This window comes from Pristis pectinata, chromosome 3, assembly GCF_009764475.1.
Source record: "Pristis pectinata isolate sPriPec2 chromosome 3, sPriPec2.1.pri, whole genome shotgun sequence".
Lineage (NCBI taxonomy): Eukaryota > Metazoa > Chordata > Chondrichthyes > Rhinopristiformes > Pristidae > Pristis > Pristis pectinata.
Window position 1 is genome coordinate 86,181,998 of NC_067407.1, and position 13,931 is coordinate 86,195,928.

Consider the following 13,931-nt stretch of genomic DNA (forward strand, 5'->3'; position numbering starts at 1 on the left):
CATGATGCCAAGTTAAACTAATCTTTTCTGCCTGCACATGATCCATATCCTTCCATTCACTGCATTTTCATGTGCTTGCCTAAAAGCCTGTCAGGTGCCACTATTGTATCTGCTTCCACTACCACCTCTGGCAGCGTGTTCCAGCCACCTACAGAACAGGAACGGGCCATTTGGCCCAAATAGTCCATGCCAACCTATTTTTGATAACTCTTGTTTGGCCCCACGGTAGTGTAGCAAGTTAACGTAATGCTTTATAGCGCAAGTGACCCGGGTTTCAATCTCTGGCCACCTGCCTGTAAGGAGTTTGTATGGTCTCCCTGTGTCTGCGTGGGTTTCCTCCAGGTCCTCTGCTTTCCTCCCACATTCCAAAGACATATAGGTTAGGAAGTTGTGGGCATGCTATGTTGGTGCCGGAAGCGTGGCAACACTTGGGGGCTGCCCCCAGAACACACACTGCGCAAAAGGTGCATTTCACTGTGTGTTTTGATGTACATGTGACTAAAAGATATCTTATCTCTAAATCTCTCCTATCCATGAACCTGTCCAAATGTCTTTTAAAGACTCCACTTTACCTGTGCAGCCACTTTCGGGGAGCTATGAATTTGGACTCCAAGATCCTTATGTACATCAACGGTGCTGAGGATCCTGCCAAAAAAAACATGTTTTCCTTGCAGTAGCATATTGACAATGGTTTTCTCTTTAATGGCTTATTACATGATTTAATTGCAGCAGAGGTTTCAGACTACTGCAGGTGAAGTAAGGTCATGCCTTGTCTAGGAGGGTTACCAAAACACCAATGCCAGTTGCCCTGCTGTGGTTTAAGAAGGATGCCCACCATAAATTCGTTTCGGCAACTAGACATGGAGAATAAATGGCCTTGCTATTGATGTCAGCATTTCAAGGAGGAACTTTTGTATTTAAAATTATGCTAATTAGCCCATTTTTCTCAAACCCAAATTCTTCTCATTTGTGAGAGATGATCAGCTGCAGATAAAAATGTTTCAGCTGATGATTTTAATCTTCAGCTGATTCCTGTGGCCATCACACAGACTGAAAGAATATTTATCGAGTGTTCCTGGGGTCACAGCAACATTGCATCTTAAATGCTGTTAAGTCCTGAAAAATTTTTATTTCATTTTCAGGATCTGAGCTGTGCTGGCAAGGCCAGTTTTTATTGCCCTTGAGGAGGTGGTGGTGAGCCACTGTCTTAAAACACTGAAGTTCTTCCAGTCAAGGAATTCCTGCAGTGCTGCTTCACAATGTTTTCCAGAATTTAGACCTGGCTACGAAGGACTGGTGATATATTACCATGTCAGGAGGCTGCATAACGTGGAGAGACACCCACAGGTGTTCCCATGAGCATACAGCCTTCATCCCTGTGGGTTTAGGAAGTACGGTCGTAATAGTCCAGGCATGCATTCTAAGGTAGATATTGGGGAAGATTTGTTATTCATTAGGTTAGAGGACATAATGCTCATTCCCATTGCTCCATTGCTCTCGATTTCTTCCTCCTCCCGCCTGTGGTCTCTTAACACATTGCCACACTTTATTTTCCATTTGATTCCCTACAATTTTAATGTTGCCATACACTATACACTTCTGGCCCTTTTGCAGTGTATAAACTTTTATTTTATTTTTAAAAAAAGGAAAGCTCATTAATTGGAGCATTGAATTCTACAGGCAGATTCCTCCATGAGGACATTTCGTGCTGTAGAGCATTGGGCTAGATTGAGCTGATTTTCTAGGGAATTGCCAGCTGCCAACCATTCACGGGCCAACTGGTTTTGGGCTTGCAGCATGGTCAGCCAAACAAGAAGTCTGAAGTGACCTGGATGTCACGGACTGGCATGTCCAACCTTCAGGTCCTCTGCTTGACATTCACTGAACTCTGCATTAGAGCACTGATGTGTGCTGCAGAGAGGGACTTTGATCTTGTTTTCAACTTAAAAATTATTTTCTTGAATTCTACTTGCATATTTTAAATCTTTCCTATTGGAGAAGTTTAAAAGTAACTCCCAAAACTTTGGGAATCTGTCTAAGACTGCTGGCACTATTCACAAGATGGTCCTTGGTGTTCCAATGCCTATTCATCTTGTTGAGCCTGCTCCAGCTCTCGGGTGGTAAAGGTCCATGGTGGGGAGAAAGAGAATGGCCAGTGGACCACTGTCCAGCATGACCCAGCCTGATGTCACTTATCTTTGCAAGTATTTGCCCTGTCCTTGAATAGATACTCAATCCTATTTAATAGAAATGATTAACAAAATAGTTCACATTCTTGAAATTTTGAGCAGTGCAGCAGGCTGTCAATGTGTTTGGAATATTGTGGGGGCAAAATATTAAATCTAGCAATAATGGCTTTTCAGTTTTGGATTTAAAAGAATGCATATTTATCATCACTAAGCAAACAAATCATCCATTCAGTAGTTAAGTGGAAAGAAAATGCTTTGGTATTTTTGATTTATTTTGTATATTACCTCATCAGTTAGTCATTGAAGTGGATTCAACTGTTATAAATTATGTGAAAAAGCAATCTCTTGGCTATCTTGTCTCTTAGCTTTCTCATGCATTTTGTCTTGCTTACATTAGGTTCATCATCCCTACTACCATAGATAGTAACTCTGACTTTGTCCCAGTTTATGGCTACCTTGTTAGTGGCCGGTAACTAAGCTTTAAAGCCTGGGCATCTGTCTCGGTCCCCTCTTCCAAGAATCGAACAAAAATGAGAAAATGCTGGTAATAGTCAACAGGTCATGTAATGTTGCTGGGAGGGGGCAGGAGAAATAAAGGCAACATTTCCAGCCACTAACCATTCCTTGGAGCTGGGCAAGGAACTTAAGCAAGTTTTTTTTTTAAATGTGAACAGAAACAGCACAAAGGGGTAGGAGGGAGGGATGAAACAAAAAGGGATGTCTGTTATGGGGCGGCAGGCAAGAGTGAATGGACAAAACGGATGATTGTGAAAAGGAATGAAATCTTAAAAGAAAAAAATGGGTCTAGAGAAATGTAAATGGCAACAATAGAATTGTTACCAACAGTTGCTATACTTATAAATTTTTTTTAAAATTGTGGGTAGGGTTAACATAGAACAGTACAGCACAATACAGGCCCTTCGGCCCACCATGTTGTGCTGACCTTTAAACCTCACCTAAGACTATCTAACCCCTTCCTCCCACATATCCCTCTATTTTAAATTCCTCCATATGCTTGTACAGTAATATCTTGAATTTGACCAATGTACCTGCCTCCACCAGTGCCCCAGGCAGCGCATTCCATGCCCCAACCACTCTCTGGGCAAGAAAACTTCCTCTGATACCTCCCTTGAACTTCCCACCCATTACCTTAAAGCCATGCCCTCTTGTATTGAGCATTGGTGCCCTGGGAAAGAGGTGCTGGCTGTCCACTCTATCTATTCCTCTCAATATTTTATATACCTCTATCATGTCCCCTCTCATCCTCCTTCTCTCCAAAGGGTAAAGCCCTAGCTCCCTTAGTCTCTCCTCATCTGATATATTTGAATGCTGGTTTGAACCTGGAATGGTTGGTCAAATGTATTTGGCTCCTAGTATCAGTGCAATGAAGTTCAGAACATTGAAGTTGAGAATAGGAGTGGGCAGTGAATTAGTCAGTTATACAGCACAGAAACAGGCTCTTCGGCCCAACTTGTCCATGCCGACCAAGTTGCCTCTCTGAGCTAATCCCATTTGCCTGCATTTGGCCCATATCCCTCTGAACCTTTCCTCTCCATGTACTTGTCAAAGTGACTTTTAAATGCATTAAAATGACCTATATCCCCAATGCAATCTTGGATTCGTCTCTCCCTGCTTCATTGGCTCGAATGTTCTTCTCTCCACAGGTACTTCCTGAACCACTGAGTATTTTAAGCAGTTTCTGTCTTTATTTCAAGCTTCCAGCATCTATGTACAATACTTTGCTTTTCCAAGGAGGTATTCTCTTTTGTTATGAGCACACTCATTTCACTTGTATTGAAATGAAGGGGAAAGCAAAGGAAAAGGAAATTGGTCTTGCGTGCCAGAAGATACGGTATATTTGTAACAGCAGCTTGGGCAATAACCATATCATAAATGGGTAATGAAGTAATAGGTAGTATCCACATTTTTATCTTGAGCACCCTTCCTCTCATTGAAGTACTTAATTAGTAGTAAAGTGCCTTTGGGATGTCCAAGGTTGTAGAAGGGGCTTTATGAATCCAAGTCTTATTATGATGGACAGAGTGTGGACATCTGGGGTATTGGGGGAAGTGGCACTATTAATGAGGGTAGTTCTGACTATGATCAATTATGCACAGGGGGAATTGGGTGAGGGCAGTCACACTGCTTGGCAATGGAGCAGAGGTGTTCACAAAGGATATTATTATCAACCATGTCAAGGGGCCACAACATTTGAGGGGAATGGGGAGTGATAATATGCTGTGGCCTTGATCACTGATAATAGCCCATGCAACAAAGGCCAACTGAGTTTTTGTATCTAATGCTTTGCCTATCTTTGGCATTTGCTTCAATTGCTTCAGCCAGTTTAGAACATTGTGCCTGAACTGGGTCATCATCTCAGTGAATTAACTAGATGATGAACTACAAGGTGTTCAACATTAAAGTTTGATTTGCTTTTATTCTAGATTAAGTAATACACTTTGTGCCATTAACTATGGACTTCAAAGTAAATTGGATGTCCTTGGCATTCCATTTGAATAGTTTTTCTATGCCATACCACCTGTTTGATCTTCCCACGTAGATATTTTTTCTTCAAACTTTGTATGTACGTAATAGATTTCATTTATGGGCAGGTCTTACACTGGTTTTGTTACCAGCTGGCGTTTTGCTCATCCTTTATAGCAAGCTATGGTATTGAAAGAGATCGGAGTTCTTTTACCTCTGACCTATTTGTTCCTTTCTATTTTGTTGTGTTGCTACGTCCATTTATGAAAATAAATCATCCATGTCCTTAATATCTGCCAGTAATTGAAATGACTCCTGTGATTTTTGTTTAGACTCATTACATGCAAACAAAATTTGACAGGCTGCCTGAAAGCTAATGTCAGATCTGTCGATATCCTGAGTTGTGGACTTTGGCAATGTGCTGAAACTTTTTATTTACTAGTAATGATGTTACTTTAAACTTTTACCTTTTTTCAAGCATATTGATATTGTTGGAAGCATCATGTGTGAGGGAAGGGAGAGAGAATGGAGTTTCCAGGATTGGGTTGGAGGCAATTTGTAAATGTTATGTCCCCTTATTCTATCATTGAGGTGTATCATGAGATTCACTTGCCTTACAAAAGAGCAATAAAGCTGATACCTTTTGTTTTTAGACATGCATTGCCTGGAAGCAGTAGTTCAGGTGTGATGTACTGTCATTGAAGGTACACAGTGTAGGCCTTGGGAACTACTGAACTATAGAACACTACAGCACAGTACAGGCCCTTCGGCTCACAATGTTGTGCTGACATTTTATCCTGCTCTAATATCTACCTAACCCTTCCCTCCCAAATGTTAACCCTTCTGTCCCATTTCTCTATCATTCCTGTGGCTATCTAAGAGTCTCTTAAATGTCCCTCATGTATCTTCCCCCCCCCCCCCCCCACAACCTCTGCTGGCAGTGCATTCCAGGCACCCACCACTTTCTGGGGGGAGGAAAAAAAATTGCCTCTGACATCCCCCTTATCACCTTAAAATTATGCCCCTCGTGTTAGCCATTGTTGCCCTGAGGAAAAAGTCTCTGACTGTCCACTCCATCTGTGCCTCTTATCTTGTAGACCATTATCAAGTCACCTCTCATCCTCCTCTCCAAAGAGAAAAGCCCTAATTCACTCAACCTATCCTCAAAAGACATGCTCTCCAATCTTGCAACTAGGGTTGCAAGTTTTCCTTCGTTCCTGTGGACCACACAAAGGATGATGCACCATTGGAAATGGAGATGGGGACCACAGCTTGGAGGTCAGTGGAGGTCTGGTTGGGGTAGCAGTGGAAGGGGATGGTAAGGGTGGGTCAAATTGGCCATTGGAGGGTAGTGGCTAGGAGCTCGGCTAATAGAGGATCAAAGCTGAGTAGAGGGCTGGCCAAAAGATGATGAGGTGGGGCTGTTGTGCTCCATCATTGGAGGAGATGAGAGGTATAGGAGTGTCGGTCATCACAGTGTTAAGGGTAGGAGGTGAGAGGGTTGTCAGCCATTGAGGGGTGGGCGAGTGTGGGTGTTGGCCGTCACAGGATTGAGGCAATGGAATGGCGTTCTGAGCCTCCATCGGAGTCTTGAATGGGAGTGGAGGGCACATTAGAGATGTCAAGGAAGCTATCGCTCAACCACTTGACCACAGGCTGACTTGGGCAAGGTATAATCAGTGGGTGGGGGGGTTGGTAGGTGGTGGGGAGGTGGTAAAGGACACACGTTAAGTGTATGATTAACTGGGTTCCCAGTCTGAAGCTGTGCAGTGAAAACATTGTCCCGGGAGTGCCCATGAATGATTTATTCTCAAGAAATGCGATCTCATTTCCCTTCCTCGACGACTCTCGACTTTGGTTTCGGTGCACCACTTAATGCCAGGAAGTGTCTGGTTAAATTTCGAGTATGGCATGAACAACCACTGCATTTCAGCTGTCCAAACTGCATTTCCAGTTGTCTAGTTCAGAAATATGCCGTGCTGATTGATGGAGCTTCTAGGGTAGTTTATTCTCCTTTCTGACTGATTATTTACACTGCCTTGGAACAATGACATCACTAAACATACACATACCAGTGCAAGTTGTAAGAATGTTTAATGTGAATGTCCATGCCTAATGGTGAAATGGTATAACTTCTTAGCACGGATGTTGCATTCTACTAATGCTATAACATGTGGTTAAATGATGCATGAGGAAAGTGCTGGTGGATGCCACCCTCAACTAATGTAATACAATTCTTTCATTGCTCTTGGCATGTATTCTCCTTGGTTGATGTACTGTCTTCTGTGCTATGTAGCAAATCTGAAGAAATTTTCCTATTGAAGCGACTCACAAATTTCAGGAAATTGTGATTACAGGTTTCTTGCAGATGTTTCTATTACCTTTTGTAAATTAAAGGAGCATGGGATGATGTTTGGAATATATTGCATTTTGAGTAAATCTTTATTTTCTACTGAGTTATTTTTGAAACAGGTGGAGGATGTAATTTTCTTTGGGTGTATAACAGCGTGTCAAGGTTGGATACCAAGCAGAATATAACCCACTGCCAGAAATGACAACATTTTAAAATGAAGTAACCTTGAAAAAAGCTGAAAGGCTGTTAATAGTGGACTTCAGGCTTTTCCTTCATTCACTTTTATTTATCAGTTATGACTTCCTAATAATGACTTTTCCTTGAAAGAATAATGTAACTTGTTTCCTTTTCCATTTGCTAAGGTTCAAAATGGAAATATTGGTGTCTCTTTTTACTGAGGTGCACAGACTGGCAAACACTAAATGAAAAAGGATTATAACTATAGACTTTAAATGCTCAGTGTTACAAAAATGGGAATGCTTGATCACTTGCAATGAAGCAATTGGAAAAGATGAATTCTACTTCCATTTTTTTTTGGGGGGGTGATACTATCTGATTCTTGGGCACAGAGCTTCCTTTGGCAATGACAGAACTTGATATTAATTTAAGGGCATTACAGGAATCAATGTAACAAGGTAGCAGCCCTTGTTTGGTTCCATATTTGATAACTTCTAGACCTGATCATTTGTGGACCAGAGGTGTGCTTCAGTGCAGTGGTGTCAGCCTATAATACCCACTAACTGAGCCACTGATGGATATACTCTGGCAATGATTCTTTGTTGGAGCAGGAAAATGTCCTGAGTGACATTTCCCTTTTTGAGCATTCATCATCAACACCTTGTGAGGGTAGCCATTGTTTTAATTGGAAGAGGAAAATTTTAACTTTTTATTCAAACAAGTAACACTTTGGAAGGATGTTTTGCATTTAACCACAACCCAGAAACAAAATTAAAATTGTTTCTCAAATCTGTCTATTTAAAACAAGCTTGTTTTTCCCTGACTAATTTTCCTCTAATTCTTATAACAAAATATCTGTGCACCTAATCAAAGACATCAAAACATTAACTTCACTACCAGCACTGCTTGGCTCTTCCCACACTTTGCTGCACTCTCTTGATAAGAGGTCAATTTCCTATTGACTGGTCTCGGTGTTGCTGCCAAGTCAGAGCCATCTCAGCTCACCAGATGAAGTATAACTGAGGATCTCAAATAGTTCTGGCAGCTCTACATTCCAAAAATGCCCTCCCCAGACATTATGGGTCAGTAAGGTCAAATTAACCAACACTACTATACCTGTTCAATGATAGCAACCACATCTCTATTCATTGGGATGTTTTGCTTCATCAGAAACCCAAAGTGATTCACAAGAGGGTTATCAAACAAATGATGCTGAACCATTTTAAGGAAATATTAAGACACATGAGCAAAATCTTGCCCAAATAGGAGAGTGTTAGGAGAAAGAGGCATAGAGTAGTACATTGGTTCCTAGTTAATGAATGACTCTGGGTTTTAAAATTTCTCTCATCCTTGTTTACAAATTCCCCAATGTTCATTGGTCTTTCCACCTCTGTATTCTTCTCCATTTCTCCAAGATCTTTCTGTTCCTCCAATTCTGGCCTTTAGTCACCCCACAACTGGTGGCTGAGACTTCTGCTGGAAGCTTAAGCTTTGAAATCCCTCCCCTACAGTCTCCTTGTGGTTGATCGCCAAGTTTTGTTTGATTACTGTTCATGCAAAGTGCTGAGACATTTTGTGACACTTGTCTTTGTTGTTAAGATGCTCCTTTTGAAAACTTGCTCTTTGATCAAGCATTTGTTTATCTCCTCGCCTGGCTCTTTCATTAAATTTTGTTTGTTAATGGTCCTGTGAAGCATTAAAGTACATTTTAGTAAAATGTTAAGTCTTTGCTGCTTGAACAGATTACAGGTAAACAAGTGTCAGCATGTCGCAATCTCTTCTTGTGTTCCTGTTTCTATTGATATTCACTGATGTGAAATCTCCTCAACTACAGGAAGCTGGTGGGATCAGCTGCAACGCTGGATTTGCACCCTGCCCATGATTGCTTCCTAACAAGAGTAATGTTGAACATGCTATAAAATCGCCAATGCTCTCTGATTGCCTCATTTTCCCATTTGGTTAAAATCCTAACTCCCTCACTACTGCCATCTTAATTTCAACAGTTAATATTGGGTTCTGTTTAAATCTTTATGCCGTGCTTCAAAGCAGACTGCTCTATATACATCCCAGCCGAGTGGTGGGTGCAGTTTTAACGAAGTGGGAATCTGAAGCATTTAGAGAACAATGCTGATTTTTTTTTTCTTTTTGCAGTCTATTCTCCTTTTACAGAGTAGTATCAGGCAGGTTGCAAATCCAGCTGGTTTCCTGATTAGCTAACCAAATGATACTCAGCTCTGACAGTAAGACATTTGCTAGGATCAGGTACATTGCAGAAAATCACTTCTCTTATTTGACCACCATTTGAATGGCAGGAAAACCTACTTCATTGAGGTGTCATAAACAATGAATGAATATCGTAGGGAATAGTTGATGCAGTGTTCCAAAATTGGCCATGATTACTCCCAAAAGAAAGCTCACCTTGAACCAATGGCCTACTTCATGAGTTACTTGAACTTAGGAATTCATATCATCTGGGATGAGCAGCTGGTTCATGAAATGTAATTAAATTTGCCAAACATACTATTATTCCTGTCATTGAATTTGTTTTTTTTTCTCCATGGAGTTTCAGCTGAAGCAGTCATCAAAATCTGGGGGAGGAGGGGTTGGGGAATCAAATATATACTCAACTAAACTAGGGCTAATAGTGATACGTATAGTATGTCCATATTTTCTTCTTTTTTGGATGTCATTGACTTGAACTGTGTATTTCTTATGATTCAATTTGCATCTTTACATTTTATTTAGATTTTTTGTTTATCAAAGGTGAAATATGTAAGTAGCTGAAATGATATGGGTGGATACTTCAGACGTCCAGTGTCTGTTATTTCAGGGCCATCTACAGATTAAAGGTTTTCATCTGTTCACATGTGTTGCAGCCCCAACATTGTCAGCTTTACTTGCTCTCTCTGGCTTTGCCAGGTGAGATTGATAACAAAGCCAGATAGTTCAATGCAGTGAGTGGAGGCTGGCTATTTGACCTTAACCAGATGGGACCTGACCACTGGTGTCGGGTTGGATTTGGATTGTGTGCATATTCTGATTAAAGCGGTTGGGTTGGGCCATGCCTTTAGTAGCTAGGCTCAAGTAGGGCAGGGTGAAGTATTTGAATTGCTAAGGCATAGAGGGCTATGGGCCTGCTGGGGGTAAATGGGATTAGTGCAGATAGGTAAAACAGGCAGCACAGACAAGTAGAACCAAAGGGTGTGTTTCTGTGTTGCATGACTCTCTTTGCTTGTTTTTCTGCTCTTGATCAATATTTGGTCATAGAATCATACAGCATGGAAACAGGCCCTTTTGGCCCACCAAGTCCAAGCCAACTGTTACATACTCGCAGATCACTAGTGTGGTTGGTATTGTTGTGCAATGGTCAGGTTGGGTATGGAAACAATTATAAGTGCTCTGTCTGAAGTCGGGTTCAGATTGGCTGTGATTGGGTTGGATTCATGTCAGGTTTTCATTTTATATCCACGTAGAGCTTTGGCAGTGAGCCAGAGCCCAATGAGCAAACTGCGGAACTATTTTTCAAATAAGACCCATCTAGCCAGTAGAATAAGAGGGATCACAGGCTGGGTAGTGTGTATGTGTACAGCTGAGGCCGAGGAAATCGCCTGTGAAAATGAGTGTACCTTTTCTAATCTGGTCTTCCTGCAGCAGAGCAGGTGACCCGTAATTTTGGGCTATAGATTGTCACTTGAACCCAGAACCCGCTTACTACCTCACCAGACTCCAAATGGCTCAAAGTAAAAAGGTTTCTTTCTTATCATCCTGGTGGAGAACTTCATCCCAATTGGAAAGTTTAAGTGGCCATCTATCTTAATCATCTTCAGTTTAACAGGAATTATTTGGAAAGGGAATTGCTAGAATGAAGGAGTGTCAGGCAAATGGTCTTTTAATTGCTGTGTCAAAAAAAAATTATGATTATATCAGTCCATTTTGTCTGCCAAAGGCATGGAAACTGTTGCCATTTTAGTGGCATTATTAACCGGTTCATTCAGTTTGCATCGGATCTGATTCATGTGATTGACACGAACAACTTCATGCTGTCTGGGCGTAACATGGGAGAATTGAAAACCCCTCAATCTTTTCCATAACTTGTCATAGAAACATTGATAGAGTCACAGACCTGAGGTTTTTTAAATATGTAGAGTGAGTTTTGGATAGTTCATACTTTATTTTGGCATAATTCAGACTGAAGTACTGGGCCATTGACAAGTTATTTTGAAGCACTTCAGTGAAATCAGGATGTACCAAAATGACACCGTGCAGATGACTGACTGCACCATTTTGCCCTGGGGTCAGTTGCACCAGGATAGTCGTATAGCACGTAAACAGGCTCTTCGACCCAATGTGTCCATGCTGACCAAGATGCCCATCTCCAGCAAGTTCCACTTGTCCGAGTTTGATCCATATCCCTTTCTGATAAGCAAAGTATTTAAGTAATACCAGTGTGCCGCTTTATACATTAAAGCGCACCCCATCAGATGGGTAAGGCAAACTTGGAAGCCGCCACTGTGCTTCTAGCTGTGATACATAGAGTGGGCTCCTGCATGCTCATTGAGGTTGGCTCGTGAGGGCCAATTTCCTTTGTATATAAGAGTGGTATCCTGTGAAATCAGAAATACTTACACAGAGAGAAAGAAAATTACAGGAATTGAAATTTGTCCAATGAGAGCAGCCAGTCATTGACAGACATAAGACTGTCACTTCGATCTAAAACTTCCCCTGAGTCCAAGGTGGTGAGATTTATGACAGCTGGACACGCACAATGACAAGTGTGAAAGGAACATTTATCGTGGGGCAGAAGCTCCAGAAGGAAGCATTGTAGAAGATGGTTCATCACTTTGCAACCGTCACAACAACCATTTGTTTTAATCTGGTGAAGTTCCCCAAGGTGCTTCACAAGATAACTATTGACACTGAGCCACATAAGGAGGAAGACGGATGACCAGAAGCTGGGTTAAACTGTGTTAAATATAGTGTGCTGCAAGAGGGAAGAATGGTCAAGGGAGAGATTTGGGGAGGGAATTCCAGAGCTTGATGGTCACAGCTGAAGTCAGAGATACTCGTGAGACAATGTTGGGAGGGTGACGGTACTCTGAAAGTTGTGGAGCTGGTGGAGATTCCTGATCAGGAGCAGCAAGGCAATGGAGATTGTAAACCAGGGCCAGAGTAAAGAAATTAAGGGATGTTCAAATGGGAGTTAAATGTTTAACAATGAGTGCAGAGATAATGGGGGAGCAGAAGGTTACCACTGAATTTTCTGTGTGTATCAAGGAGTGAGTGAATGTGATAAAGAAAGAAAAGCACAGTTTATCTACAAAAGGTTGGAGAAGACTTTATTGACTCAATGGCCAGAATTTCGATAACCTTGCTACTTGTCAAGAGTGACCCAAACCTCTATCCCCATTGTTTCTTGTCTACAGATTAGCCCTTGTGTATGTGAACCACGGCTTTCAAGCAAATGTGAAAGAGGCATATGCTAGATAGAGGAATGTGAGAAAGAACATGTGGCACCTAGCCACCAACCATTTGGGTATTTGTGAATATATTGGTTTCCTACACTTGCTACTTAAGGTGCTTTATATGAAGTTAGGAAAAAGGACAAAATGCCAGATAATCCATCATGCCTTTCCTTGCATGGCTTGGTATAACTCTTATTCTTTCACTTCTATCCCCTTATTCCATACATATAAACACTGCAAATTTACTTCATTCACTTCAGGAAGCTAAAGTAATAAAAAAACTGAGAAATTTCTCTCTGAACAACAAAAGCTCTCTCGAGAGATCACGTTGACTTGGTGACGTAATCTTCAATGACCAGCTGACCTTTCAAGGATAGATAGTTTTATCTTTTGCAAGCACATGACTTGCTTCCTCTATGTTTACTGTGACTTTTTTGGGGTGGGGGGTGGGGTGGAGTGGTGAGAAATGAGCCACATAGAATCTGCTTTTATTCTATTCCTTAATAAATTTGTTTCCTGTCCTTCCCTAATTTATTCAGGTCCAAATGGTCTGTCTAGCTGAACTTTTTATCATTTGAAAGATAATTTGAAGACTAAACCTTTATTAGCTTGTCCTAACAATTGAAAGCCATTAAATAAAGTATTGATTCAATGGAACTTTATTGAATATTTTTCAGACCCAATGTATGTGTCTTAATGTGAAGGAGCCAAAACTGGACACACCCATTGTCACGGTTAATGGGTTGCATGGATTGGATATCAAAGTTGCAACCGGCCCTTGTGGTTAGAGCTCGATGTAGTGGGATTTTAAAGCTCACCCATAAAATAGTATATTTACAAGGGAACATTGCATAACCCAGCAGACTTCTTTCTTACCTGCACAGCCAATGTGGAAATAATAGTTGTCCACCTCTCCAGCTGTTCAGTTCTACTATTTCTCTTCATTGGGGGGTGGGCCTTTATGTCACAATTTCCTACTTTTATTGCTTCCCGAGACTTCAGTGTCAGTTATGGGACAGTTTTAAGAGCACGCAACAGCTGCTTCTTCTGAATGTATTGGTGTGTGCATTATAATCATCATAATTTAAGCTGATCTTGTGAAAATGACATGGAAACAGCTCCTAAGATTGGAAGGGTATGAATGCTACCTATTATTTATATTTTTAAAAAAAATTGGTGAGAGCCAGTAATTGATTAGCCTAATACGCATTGTGAATAAAGTATCATTTTACTTGATATATTTGAGTAACCTCTGGAATGTACTAC